At 37.6% G+C, this 19,839-nt stretch overlaps 1 protein-coding gene across 1 annotated transcript in view; it reads left to right on the top strand.

Moving 5' to 3' along the window:
- Nucleotides 1–19,839, top strand: part of LOC149225021 (zinc finger FYVE domain protein) — a 366,932-nt gene that overhangs the window by 285,280 nt on the left and 61,813 nt on the right. The gene's annotated exons all lie outside the window — the stretch shown is intronic.

Raw genomic sequence — 19,839 nt, 5'->3', positions numbered from 1 at the left:
ATCTGATATAAATGTTTAAATGCTTAAGCTTCGTGTGTAGTGTGGCTGATTGCAATCTTAAATCATCTGTCTTTTTAGCTGTATATACGTTCAACTTAAAATAGTCGTTCAGTTATTTAAAGCTAACTGGCAATCTTAAATCATCTGTCTTTTAGCTGTATATACGTTCAACTTAAAATAGTCGTTCAGTTATTTAAAGCTAACTGGCAGCTCAGTCACGCCCAAAATGATTAGTAGGAAAAGATAATCAATTCAGATCACAAAATGACTTTATTATAATTGTGACCAAATACTTTTTCTCTTAAATCGAAGCTTACAAGAAACAGAATCATGAAATCAACGCATTTATGCCATGAAGAATTCAGATAATTATAAAGGCTGTGAATAACAGGAGCATGATAAGGGAAGATCGTGACAAAAAGAAAGCTTTGATCAGAGCCTTAGAAAAGCAACTGATCTACCCATCATACATTTATGCTGAAGATTGTTAATGTGGTTCTATGTTCTATTTGCTGCTGTTAAGGGAACAACTTCAAGAAAGTGTGTTGTGACTACCAGAATATTATACAAGTATAGCTTGCAAAAGTTGCATCCTATATTTATCCATAAGGAACTTTGTTATACAGCATATTGATGTACTGACTATGATTACAACGTCCTGTCATTCTTAAGATCCTCTACCTTGTTCATTCTGAATTGCATGTATGTTTTACTAACAGAAGGCAAATACCGAGAAAATCCACATGGGTAACAGTGTAAAACGTGGAATGATCTTGACCTAAATGGAAAGCTCGTCTAATTGAAGTTACGTGACACACGGATACTAGATACACTTATCAGATCCGTGTTACATAAACCCCCCATTATATATATATATATATATAGAGAGAGAGAGAGAGAGAGAGAGAGAGAGAGAGAGATAGAGATGAAATGTAGTGAACATTTAAAAGATCAGATGGCAAACGCTTAAAAACAAAATTACAAGCTAATCAGGAAAGTCAAAAACCAATACCATAGATCAATAATTCAATCATGATTCATCATCCTGAAACAGTGACATGTTAATAATATACATAATCAAACCTTAAGATCATGAGTCTAAACTTCTGTAGTTTTCTCATTTAGTGTCATCAAAATGTATCGAGAATGCTACAATGTTGGAAACAGTTGATCACTACACCAACAGATGAATTGAAGAGGTGGAGGAGATTGAGAAGCATAGCAACAATCACAACTGGGAAGATGGACTGAAGATCAATAATACATGGAAGTCAATCATACAAACCTTAAAGAAGGAATAAATCTTTTGTTCTTTGGTCGACTATTATAAGAAATGACTATCATTCTCAAGTTGTAGTTGCTATATCAATGTGTTTTCTAAGGAATAACACATAACTATAGGGTTCTTTTCTTGACATGGCATTCATCCAAGTCATCAATCCTAATAATGAATCTCACTTGAGAGGTTTGAAATATTGATACTAAAAATCCAACATAGTAGAAATTCCATGTAATTGCAATATTCTACATATATTACACTCGTCTGATCTTTCTAACATTGGATTCTTGCAAGTCTTTGCACTATGCTCGAAATCCCTATCACTTCCATACTTTCCTTTGATCAATTCAAATCCCATTGCTTCATTCCTCATAGTCAGAAGTAACAACACCGCTTTGTTTTCCTTCCCTGCCTTCTCTTTCACCACAAAATATTAGTTATGTGGAAATACAATCTACTTGACATGTTGGTGGTTCAGTTTCACATATGTGTTGATGAACATCAATGCCTAGGTATTTATGTATAATACAAATTGTTTATGTAGTGAATAGTTACTCCATTGCTTTAGTGCTTGAAACATTGCATAAAAATCCAAGCGATACATTGAATATTTCTTCCTTACCTCAGGAAACTTCTTGTTGAAGTATGCTACGGGTTTCCCTTCTTGACTAAAAATAGTGTCAATGACAATTGTGCTAGCATCATAATCCACATGGAATTTTTTTTTTTTTAATCTGGCAATGCAAACACTAGGAAATTTTGTCATCTTTTTCTTCAATAACATGAAATTGTGTTGCATTATCCTTCTCCACTAAAATGGGCACCCTTTTTGACTCTAGCATGCAAATGTTGCTAGAGTCAAAAAGCCAGTTCTCCAAAAGAACAAAGTTTGTGAAGATAAGTAGTGTTGTCGCACAAAGTGTCTAAGCACCGCGACAACACTCAGAGTAAGGGCTTTCACTCTTATCCTTACTCACTCCATTCAGAGTCTCTCCTAGACAAGTCAAGGAGGAAGTCCCTAGGGTGGATGAATGAGGGTAGCCTGTGGAACACAGGCTCTAGAAGACTTAAGGATGAACAACTTGATGGATGTAAACAAGTCCTGGTTAACTGAGACGAATAGATCAAACAATGAATAAGACACAACCACAAGATAAAAATGATTCTAGACCAATGTTTTTATATTCAATTAACCATAGACTAAATAAAAACAAGTTATCCATAGCAATTTATAAATGTGGCGAAAGTGATGATCATGAACAATTAAATGTAAACGCCAAAAACTTTATCATGCAATATATTCTAGCAATTAAATACCATGAAGAAGTTGACTGCTAAGCAATGATCCCAGATCTAGAATTTATCTTTCTCATCTAGTCAATCTTTAGATATGATTCTAAAAATATTAATCGCACTTGTCAATAGAGAAATCATTACCACAAAATTTAAAATTTTACACTTAACACAAAAAGACACCAAGGAACTTTAGATTAGAATTTAACTATCCCTTGGGTAGATTTTTTAATGTGCTAAGCTTATGAAGCAAATGTTTAATTAAAAAAAAATTAATGTGACCAAAGACAAAAACAAAGGACCTTAATTAAATTTAAATTTTTATGGGGCCACATAAAAATTTAAATTTCTTAAATGTGAAAGTTTAGATTCCCCTTTTGATTTATTTGATTCGCAATTCTAAAGTAACCAAAAAAAATTTAAATTTTTAAATTTTTTAGATTTTTAATGTTTTTGAATGTTTAAATTTTTTGTTTATGAAACAAAATTAAAATAAAAAAAGAAAAGAATCAAAACATAAACAAAACTAAAGTCATATAAAAATAAAGTAAAGTCAAAACAGACAAAAAAATAAAAAAGTGAAAAGCCCCCAAAAAGAAAATTGAATTAACGTGAAGCCTAAGTTAAAAAATTAAGGTCAAAGCAAAAAATAAAAATAAAAAAAAAACAAAGAAAAACGAAAGACCAATAAAATAAAATCCAATTTTAAAGAACCTAACCCTAATGCATACCCAAAAATTTTAAAAATAAAAGGAAGTCGAATGTTGTTTGTTTGCAGCCGGCGTATGGGAGCGAGGAGCTACGGTGAGGAGCTTTGGCAGCGATGGAGTTTGGGCAGCGTTTGGAGAGATCAAAACTGGAAAACAAGAAAACAGAAACCGTAAAATTTTTGATTTTGTACTTACCTGGACTGTTATCTGATCCGGTGAAGTTGATGATGCTGCAACTGCTCTGCTCCAATTACCCGGGAGACCAATTCCACCCAGCCAGACTGAGCAGAGACTGGCTGCTCAATCCAGTAAGCTTCTCACAGAAGCTCACTATCCCCCGTGCCCAGAACCTCAGACGGATTAAAGCTCTTCCAATGGCAGACCTCTCTCACTGGCAGACCTCTCTCACTGCTGAATCCTTCCTCCTGGTTTCTAACTCCGTTCTTCCAGCCCCCTTTCTCGGTTCAGACCTCCGGTTTTATCTGCGGGCCTGGCGGTGGCCGCCCTCCCACCTGCAGCCACCGCCTTTCCTCCTCCCGACACGCCTTCCATGCATTTTGCGGCTCTCAGATATTTTTCCCTTGCTGTCTTATGACTTTGCTTACGTATCCCATTTGGTTTATGCGCCCCTTATATAAGGGTGTTTGCTTTTCTTTTTTTGATTTTATTTTTATCATAAGGTTTGATTTTATAAAGTTCAATATATATATTTTATAAAGTTTAAAATTTATATTTATAAAGTTAAATCATATTTATTTTAAACTTTGATTCATATTTGTTTTAAGGTTTATTATATCTGTTTTTAATATAAAGTTTAAAACTTTATATTAGAGGATTAGTTTAGGTGGGTTGTTATAGCATTGAAGTTGTAGGTAACGAAGACCGTGAGAGGAGCAAGAAGGGAGAACGTAGAAGATAAGGGAGAAGGGGCTGCGAATTGATGGAGGTGATGAGGAAACAGAGGAAGAGAGTAGGGTTTCAAAGGAAGGAGTTGCGTGTTTGCAGGGACATAGGAGAAGCGACGGGGAAGGAGGTTGCGGATGGAGGAGCTCGAGGTTACAGCGGACAAGACTGGCGGTGAAAGGTTTTGCAGATCTGCAGGAAAGAAATGAAGAATGCATGAAGGATTCGAAGGCGAAGAGAAAGGCAGCGCACAAGGAATGAAGGGTCCACGCACATTGAAGAGGATAGGAGGACACGCAAAGGTTGCAGGCAATATAGGAGGGTTTTGGGTTTTCTTTAAAAAAATGATATTTTATGCAGCAAAAAATTAAAAAAAAACCCTAGGCAGCAGTCCCAGGTAGCCAATTGTAGCCTTATAAAACCTAAGATAAACCCAGAAAAATCAATTTTCTCATCAATATATATTTTTTATGCTTCAGATTTGGCCTTGAAACCTGTTGTCACACGGAATGTATAGGCACCACGACAACGGCTCAGATCGGGCGCTGTCACCTTGATCCCCAATCTCTCCGTTTAAGCTGTCTCCTAGAATGAAGATCATCGCTAGAAAGGTAGGTCTACCTAGGATGTTACATACATGACACACGGTTCTGCTGAGATTATTTACATCATATAAATGTATAATGGGTTTACATAACATCTTGGAAATCAGGTTGATGATGATAGTTGGATGACATAGACACATTGATTAGGCACTATCCCTTCTTCGAAAAAAGGGGGTGCACTGCTATGGGTCATTGGCACGTAGTGGTCAACAGGTAGTAAGCTTAAAAATGCTCCTTAAGCAAAGAAAAGGGGCTCCAAATAGGTGGAAAATACTTTTGAGGCAATCCATTCACAAAGGATAATATGTTGGAGCAGAAGTGATTGAACTCACTATAAGCACACCCAACCCAATAACCGTAGGTAAAGCTCTCAAATCTCTAAACCATAAAGAGTTGCGTGATAAATAATGGCATCAAAAGGTTGTATCTTAATGGGGATATCCTACAAATACATATGGAAACATTGATAAGACTACATATCATTTGCACAATTGTCATCTAGTATAAGTGTCAGTAATCTCAATCAATTCCCCCTCCCCCAATGAAGAAAGTAGACATTGAACATGGTTCCTTTGTAGGCTTGAAGACCATGTGATTAATCTTGCTAATGTTCATTGCAAGCACAATGCAATCATAAAAATTAGCATGAGCATCCAACAGTGTTTGTAGACCCTCAAAAGAGGGGACTAGCAAGACCACATCATTTATAAAGAGAAATATAGGAATCAAAACATGATGCACGATAGAACCTTTATCATCATGGTCAGTGGTTTTAAGAAATTCTTTGAGTTCACTAGTGTATAATAAAGCAACCAAATATAATAAAGCATATGATGTGTTCATATTAATACTACATTGGAGGAAATGCCTAGCTGAAAGGCGTATCGGTACCGAAAATTTGACGAAACAACCTCGAAACAATGACAACCATATCATATGGCGTTCACCTGCTTGAGCATACCCGAAAAAGGAAAAAATCATTGAAATGTGGCATATTTCAGTGGAAACAACCTCAAAACGTTGTTGGTTGTATCATACAGTACGATCGGCAACATTTCGGTTGAAATCCGCCATGTTTCGGTGATTTTTTTATATTTCAAGTAAACTCAAGTGGCCAAAGAAGGGTGCGGGTCCCTTCTATGGCCCAAAATCTAATTTCATTAAAAAATTACAAAATATAATTCTCTATAAAACAAAAAAAATTAGAATTCTCTAGAAATTCTATCAGTTGATTCCTTTCTATAAAAAAGCACTTCATTCACTCATTTCTCACGCAATCTTTAGCAACAAGAGTTTTCTATCACAGCAACAAGCATTTTAATTGTGTTTTGGAGCATTGGGAGCAAGCTTTGGTGCATTTCTAGCAAGAAGAAGGGCTTGGATTCGTGGCAAGCAAGAAGAAGGGTGTGAGCAATAGTTGTTTCGGTGAGTGATTAATTTTTTGTTTTTGCAACATTCATTGCTTCTCAAAGTTTTGTTTCCAATGCCCCTAGATGTACTCTAGCAACTAGGCAGGGAGAATACTATACTCTTTGGAAGTATGTTACCAAAGTCAAACAAATCGGTGTTGGTGGTACATGGGAATGGAAGTGCAATTTATGCAAAAGTGATAAGTGTTGGAAAGTGTAATGTTGATTTGGGGTAGCATCAGATGTGCTCTAGCCATGAAAATTGGTGGAGAGACTAAAGCACATGAGATCTCCAAGACCCAGAAATGGTTTGGGCAGATTCTAATCGGTTTGGGAGATATTAAAATAATTAATATTTTTAATGAAGCTCCTAAGTCTAAACTTAGGAAAGATAAAATATTAATGGGTATTAATATAAAACTGGGTTAGAAGGGTCCAAAAGTCATGGACCAAGCCAAATCTAATCTTAGCCGTTGATTAGAGATTTAATCTCGGCCGTTGATGAACCAACGAGAAAAGTATAAGAAGAAGTTTGAGGGTCAATTGGAGAACACACTGAGGGAGACCAGTTAGTTCGATTTATGGAGCGAGGTTAGCTGAGAAATTCGAACTAGTGGTTGGGAGACCAGCAAGAGGCAGCAAGTATGGAACAGAGAATCGGAACACCACCAAAAGACCAACGTAGACGTTGGAGAGGCAGCAACAGACTGCCCAGTGCTGATGTAGAGTGTCTGGGAGCTACGCAAAGATCAGCCAGGCTGACACAGAGATTGGGAGAAGTGCTGGATAATTTTCTCTCTATTGGGTAAGCCAGTTTGGCACCCTGTTGTACTGAAGAATTGCTAAATAATAAAATCCTTCCTTGCTACACCGGTTTTCCCACATTGGGTTTTTCCGAGGACTGTTGTCCAGAATATCTGTGTCAATGTGTTGATTCTTGTGCATGTGTTTGTTTCTATATTATGGTGTGATATCTGCAATGGAATTTATTTTAATGTTTATTGAAGGAAGTTCATAAATAACTTATTGGAAAATAAATAGGTGAAGTAAATTAGTTGTTGTAGTGATAGACTTTTCACATGGTATCAGAGCAAGTAATCAGAGACAGGAAGGGAAAATTAATTATGGGTTGAGACCATGATGCAGAGGCGTCTACGTCAAGAGACTCGCACTGATTTTCAGAATATTGCACAAGTGATTCCGATTTCTCTATGTTGGCTTCTAGGCTGGAAGAAGAAGTGGCTTGTATGACTAGTTCTGCATCATTAGAGGTATGGTATATAGACAGTGGAGCCTCTTGGCATATGATGGGAATCCAGGAATGTTTCTCAGATTATCGGGAGGAGAAGATGAACTTTCAGATCATCATGGGGAACAAGGCAAAGTGTACTCTAGTAGGGAGGGGTACCATAGTTTTTCAAATAGAATCGGGAGAGCAGTTCTGTGCTACCAATGTGCTGCATGTACTAGGATTGGGGATGAACTTACTTTCTGTAAGGCAAAGGCTATGACGTCTTCTTCAGCAAGGAGAAAGTATACGTCAAACACCCGAGCTGGAAAAAGAAAGTGCAAATCGGGATCAAAAGTAATAGGTTGTATAGACTACAACTATTTCCAATGGCACTAGTAGGCAATCATGTTGACAAGGAATTGAACGAACTATGGCACAGAAGAATGGGACATTTGCACCATGGGGCTCTAAGAATTCTCAGGAGCACTGTAACAGGAGTTTCGGATCTTAGTAGGGAACAAGATGATGTATGCAAAGAATGTGCTCTAGGAAAGTATGCCAAAGCAGCATTTCCTAGAAGTAAAAACAGAGCCAAGAGTGTACTAGGATTGATACACTCAGATATTTGCAGACCTATGTCCACTAAAGCTCTTAGTGGTGTCAAGTACTTCCTTACCTTCATTGATGACCACTCAAGGGAAACTTGGATTTATTTTCTGAAAACCAAGGACGAGGTTTTATGTTTGATTCAAAGAGTTCAAGACCCTGGTGGAGAATCTGACTAGGAAGAAAATAAACGTTTTGCGCTCAGATAATGGTGGAGAGTATGTCGGTAAGGACTTTGCTGATTTTTGCGCTAAGGAGGGCATCAGAAGAGAGTGAACAGCTCCTTACAATCTGGAGCAAAATGGAGTTGTAGAAAGGAAGAACAGGACTATTGTAGATGCAGTTAGGGCCATGATTTATGATCAAGATATGCCAAAGCATGCAACACAACACTCTATGTTCAGAACAGGACTCCTCATCGGGCATTGGGAAAGATTACTCCAGAGAGAGTTTTCACAGGAAAGACACCTGAAGTCAGTCATTTCAGGATATTTCGGAGTTTAACATATTGCCGCGTACCCGAGGATAAGAGGAAAAAGCTGGATCAAACTGTAGAAAAATGATATCTAGTGGGATATAGCAAGAACGCTGAGGCATACAGAATCTATCTTCCAGGGAGCAGGAAGGTAGTGGTTCGACGAGATGTGAAGCTCATGGACGACAGGGCTTTCAAAAAATCTCAAGAAACGGCTTCTGAGGAGCAGTCAAAAGAGGAGTCATTGGTTAAACCTCTTCAACCAACGGAAGTAAAGAATTCTTCCTTGAGTCAGGAAGATTCACAGGATGAGGAGGAGCTAACAAAAGCACCTGCTGGCAGAGGAAGAACTAGTAGGGAACTTCGTCAAATTTTGCGAGATGCAGCGGACTTCATCAATGCGCCAAGAAACAATAAGAGGGAGCGAAAACAGCCAGATAGATATCAAGCATTAGTTGCTCAGGATGGGGAGCCTACCAGTTTCCAGGAGGCAGCTCAACATCAGGTTTGGCTGGATGCGATGGTAGAGGAGTACAACTCCATAATGGTGAACAATGTTTGGGAGGTAGTGCCAAGGCCTCAAGACAGATCAGTGTTAGGTTTGAGATGGATCTACAAGATCAAATCCTCTGCAGACGGTAGTGTTGAGAAATATAAAGCTAGGTTTGTTGCTAAGGGGTATGCTCAGAAGGAAGGAATTGATTATGAAGAAACCTTTTCCCCAGTAGCTAGGTATACATCTATTAGAATCGTGATATCTCTTGCAGCACAGATGGGGTGGGAGATTCATCAGATGGATGTCAAAACGACATTTCTGAACAAGGTGATAGAAGAATAGGTATACATTGAACAACCAGAGGGCTTTGAGACACATGAGAAGAAGCCTCATGTATGCAAGTTGAAGAAAGCCTTGTATGGGCTGAAACAGGCACCTAGAGCATGGTATGGTCGAATCGATGGCTACTTGTAGAAGATGAGATTTGTCAAGAGTGACGCAAATCCAAATCTCTACTATCTGGTCGTAGAGAATGAGCTGCTAATCTTAGTATTGTATGTGGATGATCTCTTTTTGACAGGATCATCCAGGCTCATCAGGGACTGCAAGAAGAATCTAGCCACAAAATTCGATATGAAGGACTTGGAACAGATGCATTATTTCCTAGGGTTGGAAGTTTGGTAGCAAAAGAGAGAGATCTTCCTTGGGCAAGGGAGATATGCTACAGAAATCTTGAAGAGATTCAGGATGGAGGACTGTAGACCTATGGCTACTCCAATGATCACCAACTAGAAGAAGATTGATGCATCAAAAGACAAGGATGTTGATCCCACCTTATACAGGCAGCTCATAGGGTCCTTGATGTATCTAGTCAATACCAGGTCAAACATTTGCTCTGCTGTCAACACCCTTAGTCAGTTCATGGTGGAACTGAAGAGGGCGCACTGGGCAGCAGCCAAACATGTTCTCAGGTACAGGGAACAGTCGATTATGGACTCTTGTACACCAGGAATAAGGATATCAGATTGAGTGGATATACTGATGCAAATTGGGCAAGAAGTTCAGTGGATCGGAAAAGTACCTCTGGGTATTGTTTCAACATTGGATCAGGAATGACCTCCTAGTGCAGTAGGAAACAGAAGTTCGTGGCTCTAAGCTCATCTGAAGCAGAATATATGGCGGCGAGCATAGTTTCGTGTGGAGGCCATGTGGCTTAGAAAACTGCTTGTGAACCTATTCAGAAGAAAAATGGAGGCGACCAAGATCATGTGCGATAATTAGAGTTGCATCAAGCTCTCTGAGAATCCAGTGTTTCATGATCGGTCAAAGCATATTGATATCTGGTGTCACTTTGTCAGAGACTGTGTCCAACGAGGAGTTGTACAGTTGAGCTACACTCCAACAAGAGAACAGGTGGAAAACATCCTCACCAAGGCCCTTGGAAGAACAAAGTTTGCTTACTTCAGGGAAAAGATGGGGATGATAAGGAATTCATTTCAGTAGCAGAAATGGGGGTGATGTTGCAGTGTAGATACAGTGTTGGGAAGAAGGACCAATAGCAGCGCGGATGCAGAGGGAGTTGCAGTGCAGATGCAGTGTTGGGAAGAAGGACCAATAGCAGCATGGATGCAAAGGGAGTTGCAGTGCAGATGCAGTGTTGGGAGAAAGGACCAGCAACAGCACGGATGCAGAGGGAGTTGTCGTACAGATGCAGTAGTGTCAGTAGCGGGGCCATGGGAAGCAGTGCAGAGGATGTTGGGCAAGGAGGCCTAGCATCAGCACAGGGACCGATGCTGGATGATCAGGGTGATACTCAGTGAGGATTATTGCTAGAGCACGGTCCTCCCTAAGAGGGAGTGTTGATTTGTGGTAGCATCGTATGTGCTATAGCCATGAAAATTGGTGGAGAGGCTAAAGCACATGAGATTTCCAAGACCCAGAAACGGTTTGGGCAGATTCTAACCGGTTTGGGAGATATTAAAATAATTAATATTTTTAATGAAGCTCCTAAGTCTAAACTTAGGAAAGATAAAATATTAATGGGTATTAATATAAAACTGGGTTAGAAGGGTTCAAAAGTCATGGATCAAGCCAAATCTAATCTTAGCCGTTGATTAGAGATTTAATCTTGGTCGTTGATGGACTAACGAGAAAAGTATAAGAAGAGGCTTGAGGGTCAGTTGGAGAACACACTGAGGGAGACCAGTCAGTTCAATTCCTATAACAAAACCAAAATCTTCTCTGATGGTATTCAATTCTTTATGGCACTGTAAAAAATAGTCATGACACCATGACATACAAATCTTTATTGTGACTTTGTGGTCTCTCCTCATCACTAATGGACTAGTGGATCGAAGTTTATGAAGACATCCAAAATGAAGTACTATATGAAGATTTGTATTAGGCCCTATAAAGGAAATATGAGTCCAAAATGCTTTGTGATCCAAGATGGTCTAGACAGAATGAAATTTATGAATAGACAAGGCTTATATGCAAAGAACAAGAACTGGGACATGTCACCTTGCCATATAATGGATCATCTCTGAAAGCACATAGATAGGCAGACATACAATGCAAGTCTTGTCTGTGACTAAATCCATACTATAGGACCGTAAGACTAAAGTCTAAGACATATGGTCTTAAAAATAATCAAAATTTTCCTTGAAATCTGGGCCAAATTATTCATACAACATGATAATGTTGGAGAATGCAGTAGGGCAGTTATTAATTCAATTTCTCCTTAACCCTAATAATTGCTTGTGAACTTTATTTATCTTCTTGTGTTTCTTTATTAATCTTTTCATCAAACAATTATCAAGTGAAAAAACAGTAACGACAATAGACACAAGATATAGGCCCCAAGCCAGAGCAAAACCCCTCTCATGGGAAAACACAGAAATAATCTCTTCTCTTCTTATAGAATTTGCTTCGAATGAGAAAACCAAGACCCAAAACCCTAGACCAAGCCATCCCTCCAAGAAGCCCTTCTAATGAGGTCAAAGATCAACCAAGACGACAAAAGTCAATACTACTTCAACCAACTTCTAACTTCGACTTCCATCCCCAACTTCAACCTTGTAGTAGATGCAGAAAGCCTAATTCTAGCACGTGTCAATTCTTTAAGAAGTCTTCCTTCAACCAAGCCAAAGTCTCCAAAGTCAAACTACACCAAATTAGAGTATTTGGCTCTCATGCAACTTGGATCTGCAATTCAGACTTGTAATATTTGGCCTTCCTTGAAGTTGCAAAAACCCTAACCTTCACTTGTGTGAGAGAGTGAGGCCCAAAAAAAAAACTTTCTTCTTTCTTCTTGGGTTATCCTTGCCTTCTAGACCTTCCTTCTTGCTTTAGATCGAACTTCTTGATGAGAGAGATTGAATTGGTGATCAAATGAGGTCGATGTTGCTTCTATTTAAATTTTATACACATGTATGGGGTTTGAATTCCTTCTTTTAGTTTGACTTCTCATTTCCTAGGCCGACTTGTGCTTGGAGGTTTCTAGGACTTTCTAGACTCAAGATCATTTTCTCTTACATGTTACAACTTGCCCAATAGGTTGTTATACAAATGATAAAGACTCTTTTCACTCAAGAAAAGTATGAAAAACCCTAGAAGCATGAAGAACATGCTTTACGTAGATGACCATCAAAAATGAAGCATGAAACCCATGCTTTAAAATAATATTTTTCTTTCTCCCTTTTCTTGTAACATAAGATATACATAATGATTTGAGTGCATTGGCAATTACGCAGACCGAAACTAGTTACATTTTCCAACACTCCCTCTTAACTAGGGAGGTATTCATAATTGTACTCCTGGTACAAGGTTATTCTCAAATTAAAGAGTTCTCAAAAGAAGAGTTGGATTGGAAGGCCATCTTAAAGCATCAACATCATGGCCAACATTGTCAACATAGTAGGGCCTTAACTTGACAAACCCTTTCTTATACAGGAGCATAATGCTGGGAGGCTTTACATGAAATACCACACTACCTCTATAAGGTACATACCCCATCAAGATGTTCAGTAGGTATGTCCTTTTAGGACTATACTTATCTTGGATTCCCAATGCTTAAAGAATATTGGTCCTCTTTGACCAGTCTTGTCTTAGATACCTATCCAATCCTCAACTTGTTTTGCCAATAATTGTCTTTAGCTCATGTTTTATTTCAGTTTTAGCACATAGCCTCATGTATAAAGGTTGATTTTGGAATCATCTATGTACAACCTCATCTATAAAGGCAAATTTTGGATTTTGCATCATGTAATCATCTATGAGAGTTAATATAGTCTTGGTTTCCTTCTAAAATGGCATTTGTGTCTCATTCTTCTTTTCTTGCAAGGTAATGTGTTGATATATATATATATATCTATATCTATATCTATATATATAGATATATAGATATATATATATATATATATATATATATATATATATATATATATATGATGTTTTGGTCGATGTTTCCATTTGCTAGGGGTCGTGTTTCCAGTTGTACCCATTTCAGAAACTTGCAAACGTTTCAGTGTTTCGTGCAACTTAGTATTAATATTAATTGTCATAATGTCATTTATAAATAACTCTCAACTTACCAACAAAATACAATCGAGAAGAGGCTTGTCTGTTTTTTATTGATAAAAGTATTCTTACAGCTAAATGGATTGTGAGGTATTTGGAGGGATCAACTCGGCAGGTGATTTTTAGAGACAAAATTATGTGGATTCAGCATGTCCATAAAATCCACGGCTCCTTTGGCTTATATGACATTATTTTATCACTTCACTTAATTCAAATTCGGGGATCATTTTTTATCAAAAACATGTGGTGTTAGGTTTCTTTAAAACTCGGTTGTCTAATTTGTGAATTTTACTAAGGAAAGAATTGAAAACTAAACTTTAACTTTAACCTACAAATATATTGAGTTTACTAACTACCATGTAGCAAAAATAAGGAACAAATGAAGACAAGCACACCATGAAACCATACACAACAAATTTACCCAGGAAACCCCAATTGTGGAAAACCTGCAAACTTGGTGGCTTCTATTAGGTTGTTTCAGCAAAAATATTTTTCAAAAGATTTTTGCAATAAAGGAAAAACTTCCCTTGTTTCTTCACATTACTCAACATGTTGATACACCCTCTCTTTGCCTCTTAGCTCAGTGAATTTGCACACTGTATGAACTCGTATAGTTTTGTATGACCTGAAATCGACCACTTTTGCGCACTGAATATGACCTGGCTAAAGTCTATGTTGTATTGGAAATGTAACTAGTTTTGATCTTCATAATTGATGTTGTACCCATTTCAATATGTATCTTATGTAACAAACAAAAGAAGAAAACAAAAAGTTATTATTTTAAAGCATGGCTTTCATGCTCTTTATTGATGGTCTTCTAGGTAAAAGCATGTTCTTCATGCTTCCAGGGTTTGTTAGGTCATAGGATTTATTGTCACGAGTCAAGAAAGTCAACATCATGTTTATAAGACCCTTTTGGGCAAAATATATATTTTAAAAGAATTTATTTTGAGTCTAGAAAGTCCTAGAAACCTCCAAAGTACAAGTCAGCCTGAGAAGCTTCAAGTCGACCTAAAGGAAGAAATCTGACCCCTTGGAAAGGCTATATAAAGTAGCAGTTCGACCTCATTTGGGACATGCTCACACCAAGTTCGATCTCAAGAAAAGAAGTTTGAATTGTAGCTAGGAAGTAGAAGAGAAGAAGAGCGAAGGTCTAGGAGGAGAGAAGGAAGAAAATCTTGTTTTTGGGCTAATATCTCTCACACATGTGAAAAAGTAGGGTTTGTGTAGCTTCCTAGAAGGTCGAAAGCGCAGGATCGAGTTGCAATTGGACAAGTTGCAGTATCGAGTTGTTGGAAGAGGGAATATTATGTCTTAATCTCGTTAACCTTGGGAGTTGTCTTGCTCTAAGAAGTATCTCTTAAAGAGCCTAAATTAGGGTTTCTGCAACAACTATAGTGCTGAAGTTGTAGGTCGAAGTTGCTAGACGAAGTTGTAGGGTTGAAGATGTGGTCAAAGTTGCAACTGGAAGCTGGTTGATGCAAGATTGACCCGTGATATTGGAAGGGCTGACTTGGTACTTGGAGGAGGATTTGGCTTAGGGTTTGGGTCTTGGTTGTCTCATTTGAAACAAATTCTATAAGAAGATAAGAGTTTTTGGGTTTTCCCCTTGGAGGGGTTTTGCCCTAGCTTGGAGCCTAACTTTTGTGTCCATTATCTTTATTATTTTGCTCTTGATATTTGTTTGATGAAGAAGATCTAATAAAGAAACATAAGAAGAATAATAAAGTTCACAAACAAGTATTAAGGTTAAGGAAAATTGGAATTAATAGTTTCCAATTTGCATTTTCCAACATGTTGGCTAGAAAAGATTTGATGTTTAACAACCTCTCTTTCTCCTTGTATCTGCGCTAATCTAAAGCCCCTAATTCATTGAAATCCTAGCCTGAAGTGTTCTCTTCTTGTCGGCTTTCTACCACCAAGTCTCCAGTGCATAATGGCCAAGTTCTATGCCCTTTTTCCCTCTTAGAAGTCGACCTGGGCCCACCACTGCCATGAATCGCTAAGATTAAATATCCTTGGACGATTGAGATCGATCTAATTCTTGACTATAGGAAAATTTAAATTTTCCTAAGTCAAGGAATAAATAGAAAACTTAAATTTGCGCCTTGGCCCCACTTGTGGGTCCCTCTGCCAAACTTAGCGCACCTCTAAATTTGGATGAACCTGGGAGGCTTGGAAATTGGTTTCTAGATTGGTAGAATGGAACTTCTTAGGCAACAAGTTTGGTTGGGACCTAGCATGGTGCCCCATTTGGAGTTGGAGTGTACAGGGGCATTGTTTGGCAGAAGTTCCATAGTATCAAGCTCAAAGGCCAAGCACGAAGGGTATGTTTTACTAGGGGGATACATGGGATGTTAGTACTAAATCTTAGATGGAATGGAGAAGTTTAGTGTGCAATAGGGCTCTTCTTTCCTTGAACAGAGAGACTGTATGAGAGAGAGTTACTTGGGAGCGGGAGCGAAAGCGGGGAGCGGGAGTGAAAGCGGGGAGCGGGAGCGAAAACGGGTGCAGGAGTGACATTTTCAGAAGCTCCCGGTTTGGGAGCAAATCCCGAAGTGTTTTTTATATAATATATATATTTTTTATATTTTGATACATATATGTCAACAAAAACATGTAGAATAATGGATTAGATATAAAAAAACATAGATTGAACCATATAACAACAATCATCTAGAAGTTATAATCTTCATCAACCACATCCACAAGTTAGTAACTTAGTAACATACAACATATTGAGTCTCATGATTCATCAATCTTAAAGTTTCAAGGTTTCAAAATTCAATATATAACATTTATCATCATTGATCACCAAAGTTGTACTTGTAAGCTAAGTGTAACCATTACAACAAATAATATCTAACATGAAATGAAATGTTATAAAATGAAATGAAATGAAACAACTTTCAACTTTCATGAAGCATCATATTCATAATTTATTGCTAATGAGTTATAATTGCCAACTTCAAACTTAAATTGTCATATATTGTTTAAAAAAATATCATAATAAATATGAAAGAGTCAATAGTTATAAAAACTACTAGAAACTAGAAAAGACAAGTAAATCTATTATCTATTTCTTATGCTTTGGCCTCTTGCCACCACGAGAAATGTCTAATTTTTTAGTCTTATTGGAAAATCAAGATCTTTGTCATTAATATCACCCTCTAAGCATTAATATCTAGAGGTATCTTTGTCATTACCTCTGTATCTTTATAGGGATCTTTGTTATTAATATCACCCTCTAAGCATTAACATAAGATAGAAAAAGCATAGCATGTCAAGTCAAGATTTTGTTTGAGTGATGTGTACATTTTTAGGAGGGTCATGATAGAGGAGTTTGACAATCAATGTCACTAAGATCAAGGTACATAGAGGGATTGGTGCTCTTGATTAAATACGAGTTCCATACCCTAATACATGACAAAATTCAATGGAAACATTGCAATCCCCCAATCCTGAAATCTTGAAAAACTAATAAGTTTGCTAGATTTTGAATGAAATCTAAAATTCTACTTTCTCCATATGAAATCCAATGAGGTTGGAACCACTCTCAAACATCCCGAGTCATTTCATGGTAATGTTAAAAATCTAAGTAAAAGGATGACATTCTCCTTAATCTTCATTTTCATCATTTTACTTTAATAATTTAACATTACCATGAATAACATATCAATACTAGGGCCATAGGCTTGATCATTAAGCTGCCCCACTCAAAACTTATTTGTTTCTTTGAAAAAAATTGCATTTTGAACATTACTGTAAAAAACAAATTGCAAAAAAGGGTAAATGCTCTCAAAAACGCAGGGAGCGCGCTCCCTACCCGCTCCCGAGTCGCTCCCGCCCGGAGTGCGGATTGGGATCGAGATTGAGGGGGGGGCTCACCCGCAACACTTGTATGAGACATTCAAAACCTGATTTTCTCTGAGGACTTAATCAGGAAGAATATTCAAAATACAGAGCCTGAAAGGTAGGGGTTGGTGTTGGTTTTTTCACAAGCATATTTAGAGATGATCCATAGAAGCTTTATTCTATGTTGCATCAAAACAACCATTGGCTTTCGTTCTCAATGTTAGATGGACTTCTTTTGATTTAGAGGATAGATGGATGCACAGGATACATATTGTTTGGTCTATTTACCTTCATAAAAATTATGTATCTTTGATTTTTTTTTAAATTCTCACTTCATAGGTTCGACTTCCACATTTCCTTTGGTCCAGGTTTCTTAGGCAATCAAATTACCATCTGGATACCACTTGCGAGGCCCATTACCTTTCTACCTGTCAACTAGTCCAAGACCCATAACCGCCGGTTTGTTAGACTAAATGACCTCTGGTAGCACACAAGGTACTCACATCGTTTGCTGGTGGGCTTGAACATGCAACCTTCTAGAGTATTGTGGACAGGAGGATGCTCGAAAACCAAACTAAACTATGGGTCTTTGCTTGGTTGGTCATTTACCAAGGTCTGCCAGCAAAAGCTCAACTGGCAAAAAGTGGGTTGACAGATGGCTTGTGCATGATGTGTGGAAAAGTGGAGGCTTTGAAGCAGATTTTTAGGAATGTTGGTATGCTAGAGATTGCTGACAGCAAATCCAAGGGAAGAATTCTTCTTCATTCCAAAGAATGAGTTGCTAGAGGGTTGTATTATTGGTTGACTCCAAATAGCTTGTTCTTTCTGCTTTTATGGGAGTCTGAAATTGCCTAAAACTTATCGCTTTATTCTTTGTTTGGTAACTCAGATAAAAATATGTTTTTGCCAATGACTTTATTGTGACTCAGAAACAATGATGCTTGAAAGAGGGAGTGACAATTTTTAGAAGCTTCTGGGTTGGGAGCATTTTTTATATAATATATTTTTATATATTTTGATGCATATATATCAACAAAAGCAAATAGAATGATGAATTAGTTATTAAAAGCATAAAAACATGGATTAAGCCATATAACATCAATCATCTAGTGGTTATAATCTTCATTAACCACAAGTCCACGACATCTCCATTCTCATCAACCTTAAAGTTTCAAAGTTTCAAAATTCAATATATAACATTTGTCATCCCTAAAATTGTTCTTGTAACCATTACCAAACTATAACAAAGAATATCAAACATGAAATGAAACATTTCATGAAGCATCATATTCATAATTCATCACCATGAGTTATAACTTATAATGCCAACTTCAAACTTGAATTATTATATATTGTTTACAAAAGTTAGCATAATAAATATGAAAGGGTCAATAGTTATAAAAAGTACTAGAAACTAGAAAAGACAAGTAAACCTACTATCTACTAAAATTTCTTCTTGCCACAAGAAACTCATAATTTATTTTCTCGTGATCTATGAATAATGGGAGACTCCTCTTGCATTTTCTGACTCCGCAATGGTTGTGAACCACGTCCAAAACTAGAAAGCACATGACCTCCACACAATGTTGCAAATGGAGGTGGCGGCAAAGTTGGTGCAACTTGAGCCCTACTAGTGGATGGGCATGGCATTACTGTTGATGTTGTTGTTGTTGCTTGATGACCATCATCCTCATTGTCTATAAGTTTTGCTTCCAACTGTTCTAAATGTAAGGCTCCATCCTCCAAATTATCATCCTCCAAGTTGTTGTCCCAAGTGATATATGCTCTATCAAATTGAGCCTGCTCACAATAATGTGTCAACAACCTCAAGTTGTAGTGTACATAAACCAAGCTTTCTACCTGGTTTTCATTGAGGCAGTTTCTTTTGACATTGTGGATGAACCTATAGGTGATCCAACACTTCTTTGCAGAAGGAGTATTAACCACCTGTGAAAGCACTTTAACTACCAATTTCGCCAAAGGTCCCTTGGAGCCATACATGTTCCACCATTCAACGGGATCCAATCTATCTCTATCATCGATTGCATGCAAAGTACCAAACATTCTAGTTTGATTGAAGTATTTGCTTAATTCTCCACACAATGTAGCATGCTCCTTGTCAGGGACCAACTTGTCTAATATTATCATGTACCCATTTTGGACCTCCTGATCTGTATGGGGTTTTCTCCTAATCCCACCCCTAGGTGCAGGTTTGGCCAACCAAGATGGAGAGTAATATTTTGGCGTAAGGACAAATGCCAAGGCATGGAGTGGAACATTAAGATTATCCCACCTTTCGACCACATTTTTGTGAATATGATCATACAAGATGGCATCTTTCGGTTGAATAATATCTTTGATTTGCCCTAGCATGCTATCCATTTGCTCATACACCTCCC

The sequence above is a fragment of the Pinus tabuliformis genome, chromosome Q, assembly GCF_031772625.1.
Source record: "Pinus tabuliformis cultivar Carrire ecotype Pingquan chromosome Q, CPIR1, whole genome shotgun sequence".
NCBI lineage: Eukaryota > Viridiplantae > Streptophyta > Pinopsida > Pinales > Pinaceae > Pinus > Pinus tabuliformis.
Note: the sequence above shows the minus strand (reverse complement) of the source record. Positions and strands in the feature narration are given on the sequence as shown.